Consider the following 12,508-nt stretch of genomic DNA (forward strand, 5'->3'; position numbering starts at 1 on the left):
ATGAAGCATCTCTTTTTACTTTTAAGTCCCTTAATTATCATTAAGCACAGCTTTCTCACCACTTAGACTACTTTTTGATACCATCCTTAGACAAAGCAGAAACTTATTGTACTTTCTAATGACATACAAGTGGAAAGATTACAGATTTTTATCGTCTTTAATTTTGTTACATTATACATTTTAGAAACGTTTCATCTATACAAACACCACAAAACTATTTTCGATTGTATTTCTGAATGTTATGTTACACTTACAGTAGTTCACTGTTTTAAATACATCTAATTAAGAAAGTTAGGTGTTAGCATAAACTATTAGTAATCAATAATATTTAATTTAGCACTGTAATAAGTTGTTGCACTTTCCCCCGCATCTTGTAAAAATATATTTTCATTGTTCAAATATACATTAAATCTGACTATCATATAATAAGTTAAATACAAAACCAAAGAAAAAACAGGATAAAATATAATTCAAAATATTTTGCTAACAATGTTAACTGTTTATAAATAATAAAATGTATTAACTAAGGAGTAGGATGGCACAGTTGTTAGTATGCTTTTTGTTTTGTTTCTTTTTCATAAATACAACAGTAGTACCTGATGTCTCAGTGGCTTTCAAAATTAAATTATGCATGCAAACCTGTGAACTGGCCTGTGATACTGGCCATGTAATACCATGCATAGTGGAATAATAGTTTATTTTAAAGGATAGAGAAAGCACAGAAAACAGGCAGTTAGATTGATCAGATTAGTATGAAAAGCCATTTAGCAAAGAGGGAATGAGAAGAGTGACAAACTAGTATACTTTAGATCTTTTTTTCTGAACCAGGGAAAATCTGATCATGTTTCTCTATAACAATAATAAAAAACTTTATTTTATATATCACCTTTAAAAGTGGCATCTCAAAGCAATACAGTAGATGTAAAAACAGTTAAAAGGACCACAGATTACAAAGTAAATACCCAACACTGATTGTACCCATCTGTCATGCTAATAAAGCACCTTGAATTGAATTGAATTGAGGGGGGGGGGGGGAGGACAAGTGAGAGAGCACAGACAATAGATTAGCATACTGTAGAGGAAAATAGTATAGGCATCGTTGATATTAGGACTTTTGAAACCAAATTTCCCAAAATTAATATGTGCTTTTCTATATTTATTGTCAATTGATTGTCCATAATATTGCTATTTTAAGCAAGAAGGAGCACTTCACCCCACCTGCTGTGGGAAGAGTTGGCTTATTCCTTCCCTGCCTCACCGAGGGCAGATCCTGCCAGGACCTCATCGACACCAGTTCGACCATCACCCTGCTGCGGCCTGGTGTCCTGCCGGGCACCAAGGCAGCCGGACCCCCAGGGCGCTCACCGCGCACTTTGGAGCTGCGAGGGTGAAATACCCCTTCTACCTTGCCCCAGTCCGTGAGGACTGTATCCTAGGGTTGGACTGGTTGCAGCAGGTGGGTGGTTGCCTTGATTTGGGCGTGAGGGACGGGGTGCTGCGCTGGGGGTGGCGGGTGCCCTCCAGCGGCGAGGTCAGGTGGCAGTTTGTGGTGGGGCAGTTCTCCAAGCGGTGCACGGCCAGCCGGAGGCCGCCAAGCAGTGACCTCGCCGCTGGAGGGCACCTGCCACCCCCGGCGCAGCACCCCGTCCCTCATCTCCAAGGCCATCCACAGTGCTCAGAGTGCCTTACAGACTTCGGGTAGGGGCAAGCTTATCTCACCGTACTGGGAGTCAGTTCTGGCACGCTCGCCCCGACACCCGTGGCTCTGACAAGCCAAAGCGACGCCTGCCGCTGCCACCTCCGCTTCCCGCTCCGGTCAACCCACACACCCCGGACACCTCCCGCCCCACCCATGGTGAGACTGATTCATTCCCCCTGCCCCACCAACTCTCGCCGGCCCAAGTCAAGGCAACCACCCACCTGCTGCAACCAGTCCAACCCCAGGATACAGTCCTCATGGACTGGGGCAAGGTACTGTAGAAGCGGTGTTTCACCCTCGCAGCCCCAAAGTGCACGGTGAGTGCCCTGGGGGTCCGGCTGCCTTGGTACCCGGCAGGACACCAGGCCTGGCAGGGTGATGGTCGAACTGGTGTCGACGAGGGCTTGGCAGGGTCTGCCCTCGATGAGGCAGGGAAGAAATAAACCTTCCCACGGCAGCAGGCGGGGTGAAGCGCTCTTTCTGGCTTTCCGGAGTGGGGATAGCGTCGCTCAAGGGTGGCCTTCCCCCCTTTAGGCCGCCCCGCTCCTGTTTCCTGATGGCCTCTGGTGTCCCCGGGGCTCCAGCGCCCGGCACTCCCGTGCGATGTGCCCCCTCTCCCCACAGCTGTGGCAGATGACCAGCCGTCGTCGCTCCCCCAGCATTGCCGCGCTGGCCGTCTCCTCCTCCCCATCTGATTCCCCGTGCACCCCTCCGTTCGTGCCCACCGGTCTCCTCGAATATGGCATCAGCCTGCTCAGCCAGAGCCAGGGCCTGCTCCAAGGGGACCGGAGAGGCCAGTATCAAGTGGCGCTACACCTCAGTCGGTGCCAGGGCCCAGAGGAACGCCTGGAGTGCTATCTCCCGGTGGGCCTCCTCCGGGAGAGTAGGGTAACCCTGGCGGGCTAAGTAGGCCACGTCTGCGGCTGTTACCTTCACTGTTACCTGAATACCTCTTTATTTAGAACTCACTCTTCCCCCTGCCTGTCTGGCTTCTTTTAATCCTTCTGTGCCCGGATTGCAGCGGGTAAGATGTTTTTCCAAGAAAAAAAGATAAATTAAAAAAAAGAGAAATTTCACCAGAGCCTCTTCTCGAGTCTAATTTTTAGTTTAGAAGGATTCAAGCAGGATTTTAGATGAAAGGCAGCGACCTTAATCAAGCCCAAATCATAATTGAACCCATTCAGAGCCTACATTGCATTTTAGCGTTTAATTCTGAGCAGAAGACCCTCACACCTGAAGAAGGCTTGCGTTTTACCGTCTTACCGCTTTCTTTTTTACTGTCCTGGTGGTAGATTTCGAAGATCGTTTCGCCCGTGCTGTGTTTTCCTGAAGAACAGGCTACGAAGAAATATTTATAACTGAATGTAAAATTCAAAACGGCACTAATACCTTGTAATATGCTCTATAATCGTGTATTTCAGATGAAGCCTGCTGTATTTGCTTACCCTTCGCTCTTTGGAAGCTGGGGCGGCAGAAGCACCTCGTCTCTTCCACCTCGTCCAAAGGTCTTGGTCTCCATACTGTACTGTGGTGGCTGTAGTGCAGGCTCGCAGTTTTTTTTTTGGTGATGGGAACTCACCCAATCCCTTGGTGTATTTATGCTATATTCTCATGTACGGCTAGAATGTGTTCATTGTCTTCCAATGAAAGGCAGGTTCCATTTCGAAACATGGGGGCGGCGTAGCGGTCGGCTCTTGCTTTCCCGTCCAATGAAAGGCAGGTTCCTTTTGCCAAAGTCGGGAGACATTAGAGGATGCCACACCCGGACTGTTAAACCAACGCAGTAGCATGTCAAACCCCATTGAGGAGCCGGGCGCAATAATTGTTTTGTTCCTTGATTTTCTGATCTGCATTAATTACAGTTCCTGCTCTATGCAGACGACCTGGTCCTGCTGTCGCCCACAGAACAGAGGCTGCGGCAGAACCTGGCACTGCTGGGGCAGCACTGTCAGACCTGGGCGCTGACAGTCAATTTGGAAAAGAAAAAAAGCCAGACCTCAGGGAAACAGGTACAAATTCACACTTAACAACAACACATTAACACCTAACAAGGGGTGCAGGGCCGAATTAGGCCAGTACCCACTATTGTTAAACAGAAAAGAATATTAAAGTATTGGCTTTAGTATTAGCCTACAGAACATTAAAGTGCCCCTTTCCATTCAGCGGGTGTCTGAGCCGCTGTGTCCTGTCTTCTGACAGTCACTGTTGTGAATGTCTGTAGAGTGTATCTTATTTTTAGTAGTATATTTTTATATTATATTCCCTATTAATCAAACTTTAAGAGTATGTATCGGCTTGTCCCCCCCTCCCGCCCCTCTCTGTGTACAGTAGAGCCTCCTGTCCTGGATGGTGGAGCCCATACAGCTGTGTCTGGAGAGAATCCAGCCAGTACAGGAGGCTCTACTGTACACAGAGAGGGGCGGGAGGGGGGAACAAGCTGCACAGCCGTGTGGTTGAAGCTGATACCCTGGATTCTCTCCAGACACAGCTGTATGGGCTCCACCATCCAGAACAGGAGGCTCTTCTGTACACAGAGAGGGGCGGGAGGGGGGAACAAGCTGTCCAGCCGTGTGGAATGCAGAACCCTTTACAGAACCCTAAACAGACAATACACACTAGCCGAATATTTGACCGAGATATCCAGACACAGCTGGATGAGCTCCACCAGCCAGGACAGTCAAATAAGATACACTGCACAGACATTCACAACAGCGACATATCATAAAACTTTTGCACATATTGTTAAATTATTACTTGTTTTTCAGGAAGTTAATAAAACACTTGAATTACTTATCCAGTCTCTCGAAATAAAATTATTTTTCAAGCAATGCAACTAACGTCGGGCAATGTGTTTTTTTTAATCCAACATTGACAGCCACATCTTAAATCTTGTCAGTCAGCTCTTTTTTCTCTATTTGAATTGTGGCGAATCAAACAACTTGGGATAACAAGTGGTCTCAAAGTCACCGAGCTCACAGAGCTTCAACAACAGATGACAACTTCCTTAGTCCTTCCTTAGTCTTCCTGAAATTGTCAGATTATGAGTGAATAAAAGCATTTTATTAAAAACACATTTGCGTTTATTTGGGAGCTATATTATGTATTTTCATATGTAAGATATAATGATGCGTTCCTGCTTACACATTGCACGACTTTAAAAGCTAGAAAAACAGGTTTCGATTCACATTATCTGGCAAGCCTTGTTTTGTCAAAGGACAGCACATACTTTGAAAAGACTGCAAATGTATTAGCAAGAGTTAATTGCACTATGGACCGCACAAAGAAATTTAAAATAGTCTTCTTTAGGTGTGAGGACAGGAGTGGATCGCAGCAGGCATAATCAGCAAATAACAAGAAAACAAAGAAAACAGGGCAGGTGAGACGAGTATCCAGAGAGCGAGTGATCAGAAAAAGGAAACAATTGTTAAGCCCGGGTTTTCGACACAATTTTTTTAACTTGCTAATGCATCAGACACATTTGCTGGCGTATTAAATGAAATAGGAGTGTCTTTCCCTGGTATAAGCTCATTGGTATGGTGTAAGTTTTATCTGTACCATACTGTATACAGGTACAGACTTCAAGCTGCACCACTGTATCGCTTTGGGAAGGAGACGGACTATGGTCAAAATCACGAAAGTCTGATAAAGACAGTCTCACGTTTGTGGACAGTCTGTCCACAAACAAAACATTCCTGTTAGACAAGAGGAATGTAAAAAAACAATTACTTTTTGTCAATGAAAACTGGTGTGTGTGTCTCTCTCTCTGCTGGATGTCTCTCTCTCTCTCTCTGCTGAATGAATAGCAATATTATGGACAATCAATTGACAATAAATATAGAAAAGCACATATTAATTTTGGGAAATTTGGTTTCAAAAGTCCTAATATCAACGATGCCTATACTGTTTTCCTCTACAGTATGCTAATCTATTGTCTGTGCTCTCTCGCTTGTCCTCCCCCCCCCTCTCAATTCAATTCAATTCAAGGTGCTTTATTAGCATGACAGATGGGTACAATCAGTGTTGGGTATTTACTTTGTAATCTGTGGTCCTTTTAACTGTTTTTACATCTACTGTATTGTTTTGAGATGCCACTTTTAAAGGTGATATGTAAAATAAAGTTTTTTTATTATTGTTATAGAGAAACATGATCAGATTTTCCCTGGTTCAGAAAAAAAGATCTAAAGTATACTAGTTTGTCACTCTTCTCATTCCCTCTTTGCTAAATGGCTTTTCATACCAATCTGATCAATCTAACTGCCTGTTTTCTGTGCTTTCTCTATCCTTTAAAATAAACAATTATTCCACAATGCAGGGTATTACATGGCCAGTATCAGAGGCCAGTTCACAGGTTTGCATGCATAATTTAATTTTGAAAGCCACCGAGACATTAGGTACTACTGTTGTATTTATGAAAAAGAAACAAAACAAAAAGCATACTAATAACTGTGCCATCCTACTCCTTAGTTAATACAATTGATTATTTATAAACAGTTAACATTGTTAGCAAAATATTTTGAATTATATTTTACCCTGTTTTTTCTTTGGTTTTGTATTTAACTTATTATATAATAGTCAGATTATTCTTATTATTATTATAATAAACAGATTATCAGTTTAATGTATATTTGAACAATGAAAATATATTTTTACAAGATGCGGGGGAAAGTGCAACAACTTATTACAGTGCTAAATTCAATATTATTGATAACTAATAGTTTATGCTAACACCTAACTTTCTTAATTAGATGTATTTAAAACAGTGAACTACTGTAAGTGTAATATAACATTCAGAAATACAATCGAAAATAGTTTTGTGGTGTTTGTATAGATGAAACGTTTCTAAAATGTATAATGTAACCAAATTAATGACGATAAAAATCTGCTGAATTCACAGACGCCAGTGGAACGAACAATTCTCCCAGATATCCAACTGTTGCCCATCACTCAAGAGAAGGAGGGGGGGTTGTACTTGCAGTGAATCGGTATAGATGGGAAAGCCAGAGCCGACCGCTACGCCACCCTCGTGTTTGGGGTGATCATTCTCAGTGCATAACAAGGAAGATTAATAAACATAAACATAATCTCATGGTTAAATAGTTAAGTCTAGTTATGTGTGAGTCTAGTCTCACAGAGCTTCAACAACAGATGACAACTTCTGAGTTAGATTAAGAATGAATAAAAGCATTTCATTAATAACGCGTTTGCGTTTGTCTGGATGCTGACAAAGTAAAAAACAATTACTTTTTGACAATGAAGAACTGTGTGTGTGTGTCTCTCTCTCTTCTGGCGTTTGTAATCGTTTTTATTTTTAAATACATTTTAGCAAAGTAATGTACCATAAAAGTATTGTGAGACATATTTGGGTTAACATGTTCAGTGTTCAGTGTGTGGTAATTTGTTTGGTGCGAGTGAAGTTTTATTTAATCTCTGACACAGGGAAAAGTTTTATTTTTTCAAAGAAATTTTTGTTAAAAATAAAGTCATGGCTCCAGCTGGACTTGAACACCCAACTAATGATATACAAGTCAGGAACCTAACCCACAGCGCCACTGGCAAGGTCGCATGAAGACTGTTGAAAAAGCCCTACAGAAACAGTATCAACAGACATTGTACAGCATGTACTATTCTTGTGTTGTGGTACATGAATATAATTATATCGTTATTAATTTCTTTAGATACGCGATTCCATATTATATTCCCTTTTAATCAAATTATAAAAGTATGCTTGTTGACTCCGGTATCACGTTAGTTAAAGACTTCAATGCTTAAAATGTTTAGGGAGAAATATAATACTGGTTTGTATTATTTCTTTAAAGTACTGAGACCAGCCATATACTGTATGTTTATTTTCCAAAATTAATATCGTTTATGGCCTTCACACGCGTTACAGTATGCTCCTATTCTTTTTATGCTCAGCTACTAAGATTTCCCTTCAGTGGTAAAATTCCATATAAATATTCAATACTAAAACGGGCACAGTAAAGACATTTAAATCTTTCTACGTCCGACCAACGCACCACGAGTGCCCCTGTCGGTCAACCAATCACGTACCACGGTATTTTGCGTCACGATGCGCGAGGCCGTAGCCAATTACCCGCGGTACCTGTCTGTGCCGCGTACTTTGAATGGCTGCATCTGTGCATTCAATTATAAGTATTTCTTCGCAGCCTGTTCTTCAGGAAAACACAGCACGGGCAAAACGATCTTCGAAATCTACCACCAGGACGGTAAAAAAGAAAGCGGTAAGACGGATGAAAAAAAAAGTTTATTTAAAGTCTGTTCCTCAACTGATGAATACTACTGTGTGACTTTATTTCTTACATGAATTATGTTATTTTGCCACAGGCTGTGGGTCTCTGCTCTCGGCCACTGGCCAGGGTGCCAACCTGTAGAAGCAGCACCTGTATGGAGACTTTTCGGCAGCAGCGGGAGCAGTACGACGCATTACTGGGGAGGATTGGGAGGTTAGAGACACTCCTGAAGATGCAGAAGAAGGAGACAGTATGTTCCGGCAGTCAAACGGTAGAGCAGCTGTCTCCCGATAAGTGCCTCTCCCCGCCGCTCAGGTTGCAATGCCTGGCGGAAGCTCTGGCCCCCACAGAGCACACACCGCCTCAGGAAACTCAATCCTAGCCTCTCTGCTCACCATCGCGCAGGAATTGGCTGATGCTGTCCCTGCCGTATATCTCCCCTCAGGAAGCATCGTTTACAGAGTGGAATTCACAGACGCCAGTGGGACGAACAATTCTCCCTGATATCCAACTGTTGCCCATCACTCAAGAGAAAGAGGGGGGGTTGTACTTGCAGTGCATTGGTATAGATGGGAAAGCGAGAGCCGACTGCTACGTCACCCTCGTGTTTCGAAATCTTGTGACTTTTGAAATTTACTGGGGGTGGACCACATCTGTAAATTTCGATGGGTCCAGAGGCAAAAGTGCCTTGTCTTGCAATCTCCGAGAAACTATTAGTAGCATGGTGAATCAGAGATTCTCAACACTTACTTTGTGCGACTGGAAAAGAATTAGTGATCGGATCAACAAAATGCTTAAAAGAAGGAGGCGCTCTTTTCCTCTAGACTAACAGTCTGTCCAGAACCAAAACATTCCTGTTAAACAAGAGGAATGTAAAAAAAATTGGTATATGTGACAGAGTGCTTGTTATTTTTTCTTTCTTTCTGAATGTGAAATACTCCAATACTTCCCCCTACCCTTCTGGTATGTTTGAGAGAGTGTATGTGATACGAATGAAGTGTGAATGATACTTACCCTTTTGCTGTTTCCCAAAAGTCACTGCAGTGTTTTCCCCATTTGGAGTATTGTATTGTATTGTATTGTTTTGTGTTGATCAAGATGGCCACCAGTCACCTTTCCTGTTTGTAGTATCACACAAATGATCTTAAAGGGAAAGGTTACTGGTGAGCCTATAAATAACTGATGTAAGGTTAGTTGTTTTGTTTAAGTGAATATATATCAGTTGCATGACTCTGTTAAAATTTATAAGTAATTTTGGGATGGTTAAATACTTTATTTTGATCAATCTGCCCATCTCTGTTAACAAAAATGTGAGCGAGTCCCTTTAAGAGGATGGTCCTTAGAAGAGGAGGGGCTATAAAAGGGACTGGGAGAACTCAGTATGGGGGAGGGTGCCTTGGAGGAAAGGTGTGGAGAGTATTCCTGTGAGGTTTTTTTTTTTGTTATCCTTATTTTTTGGCAATAAATCCAGTTTTGTTTGCATTTGAAGGCTGCTGTGTGGAAGTTTCTTTTCTTTTGAGCCAAACCTGGTCACTTGGCCGGTGACAGTACAAAAGTAAAAAAACAATTACTTTTTGACAATGAAAACCGGTGTGTGTGTGTCTCTCTCTCTCTGCTGGCGCGCGGGCGTGGTTGAGTGCTGTGCCAGCCATACAGAACATTAAAGTGTCCCTTTTCATTCAACGGGTGTCTGAGTTGCTGTGTTCCAATGTCACTGAGTTAAACCCAACGTAAAACAAGAACTGATCAATGCGATCTACAAATTCTGGGAGGAAGAACTGACCAAACAAAATTGCAACAATTTTATTAACAGGCTGTTTCGTGTTCTTCCTAGGATTGTTGAGAGGGGCGGGGGGGGGGGGGGGACATTCGGGAATATGAGTCTGATTAAGAATGAATAAAAGCATTTTATTAAAAACACGTTTGCATTTGTCTGGGTGCTGACAAAGTAAAAAACAATTACTTTTTGACAATGAAAAACTGTGTGTGTGTCTCTCTCTCTCCACTGGCGTTTGTAATTGTTTTTATTTTTAAATACATTTTAGCAAAGTCATGTACCATAAAAGTATGATAAACCATTAATACTTTAGCTGGAGTTTAAATAAAGTCGATGTTTTCTCTTTTTGGCTAGACTTGACTATTAAGCCATGAGATAAACAATAGTTTGTCATTAAACAACGTTATGTTTATTAATCTTCCTTGTTATGCACAGTGAGAATGATAATGTAATGAGAATTAATTTAATCACAGAGTGCTCATCAATTGTGCTAGGAAGAAAACAGATAGGTGTTCTGAAAGGTCACATATAAAGAAGACCCAAAAACTCCAGGAGTTAAAAGCTGCCTTTATTTTCTTCTCCGTCACCACCTGCCAGCGAGCTCTCCCGCGACCCGACCAGAGAGGGACACACGACAATCCCTGCAAATAAAGCACCTTGTATTTAATTGAATTGAGAGAGAGGGGGGAGGGCAAGCGAGGGAGAGAGAGAGAGGGTGAGCGAGCAAACAAGCGAGAGAGAGAGAAACACCCAGGGGTGCAGAACCAGGGAACTATTTACATATTAAAACTATTTCCCAAATTGAATATGTGCTTTTCTATATTTATTGTCAATTAATTGTCCATAACATTGCTATTCTATTTTTTCAAAGAAATGTTTGTTAAAAGAAAAGTCACAGCACCACTGGATTTGAACACAGAACTGCTGGTTTAGTAGTGGGGCACCTAGAACAGAGGACCACCCGCAAGGTCACATGAGGAGAGGTGAAACAGCCTTACACAAATAGTATCAACAGACATTGTACAGCGTGTACTATTCTTGTGTTGCGGTACATGAATATAATTATATCGTTATTAATTTCTTATTAATCAAATTCTAAAAAGATGCTTGTTGTCTCCGGTATCGAGTGTATTCGCAGAAAAGCTTAAAACTACCACTTTTTATACACATGTTATTCCACATGTTAGTTAAAGACTTTGATGCTTAAAATGTTTAGGGAGAAATGGAATACTGGTGTGTATTTTTTCTTTAATGTACCGAGACCAGCCATATACTGTATGTTTATGTTCCAAAATTAATATCGGTTATGGCCTTCACACGCTTTACAGTATGCTTCTATTCTTTTTATGCTCAGCTACTAAGATTTCCCTTCAGTGGTAAAATTCAATATAAATATTCAATACTTAAACAAGCACATTAAATATACCTATACATACTGTATACAGTACAGTTTGCATAGAGTAATATGTTTATGTTCCTAAATCAATATCTTTTATGAGCATGTGAAAGGCATGGTGAATCGGAGATTCTCAAAAATTACTGTACTTTGCATGATTGGAAACAAATGCGTGATTGTGAAATGCTGTGGTGTTACTTTTACAAAGACGGTCAATAAAAAAAAAGAATGTGGACCAGGGCAATACTTTGAGTTTACAGTTTGTCCAAGGTCATTCATTATTAATACTATTAGTAATATCTTCAGTAAAGACTTTGATGGAGACAGCTCAAACATGAGAGGTTGTGCTTTATTAGCTCCACCTTGCGGAAATTCTGGATACTATTATTTAACTTGCGGTACCACGTGGTATCATGCGGCACTATGCGAGAATTTACGGTATTAATACAGTAACTTGCGGTACACTGCGTCAAGCACACCACAAAATAATGCGGTATCGCCCGCTTGTTTTGAATGGCTGCATCTGTATTATTCTGCATCCACGAACGACATTTCGCACCTGGAAGCAGATAATGACTCTCTATGCGTTCGCATGTCTTGTGGCCTACTCTTAGCCTTTGAAAACTCAATTAATAAAGTTGAAAGAACCGACTCCATAGGTCTACCTAGTGGACGAGGACGAGCAGTGGCGATAGCAGAGAAGGAGTGAGGATGGTGCAGATGGAAACTCATTTTTACACGGTCCTCTGGAAGGAATGCAAATAAAAGCCTAAACCCGAAAACAGTAGTGGCCGAAAGAGGAAATACCTCCTAGTGGCACACTAGTGCTCCTCGTTAGTATTGTGGTGATTATCCCTGCCTGTCTTGTGAGAGACCAGGGTTTGATTCCCTGACGTGGAAACAATGTAGCTTTTGTCCAATCAGATTCCAATGTGTGGGATCTTACGTAATTTCCCTTCTCCGTCATTTTCTGAGCCCTATTCCAAAGGGGCATCCTGTCCACTTCACAATGCTTTTCGAAAACCTTCCTGTGTGTTTGATTAGTGTTGATTTGTTTCAAAAAAGAAAGGAAGACTGATCTAGCTCTATATCAGGAGTGGGATTTCAACCCACACCTCCAGGGAAGACTGCAACCTAAAAGCAGCGCCTTACACCACTCGGCCATCCTGACATGTGCCGCTGGCCCCAACCGGTCCGATGAGCCACCGCGATCCTACTGCATTCCTCGATCATTGCACTGTTATTAAATTTACATGGAGTGACAGTAGTACTGAAATCTTTGAAAAATCTGTCGGCTTTCATGACCTGTTTACTTTGTGGAATGAATGTTGCACACTTGCGAGAAAACGTTTGTGAACCCTTTGGAATTATCTGGATTTCTACAT

General features: G+C 41.9%; 1 non-coding gene across 1 annotated transcript; it reads right to left on the reverse strand.

Moving 5' to 3' along the window:
• Positions 1-12,211: 12,211 nt before the first annotated feature.
• On the reverse strand, positions 12,212-12,294 carry trnal-uag (transfer RNA leucine (anticodon UAG)). Its single transcript has one exon. It is a non-coding gene; the product is annotated as a tRNA-Leu (tRNA).
• Positions 12,295-12,508: the final 214 nt, after the last annotated feature.

The sequence above is a fragment of the Atractosteus spatula genome, chromosome 28, assembly GCF_055471065.1.
Source record: "Atractosteus spatula isolate fAtrSpa1 chromosome 28, fAtrSpa1.hap1, whole genome shotgun sequence".
NCBI classification, from domain to species: domain Eukaryota; kingdom Metazoa; phylum Chordata; class Actinopteri; order Semionotiformes; family Lepisosteidae; genus Atractosteus; species Atractosteus spatula.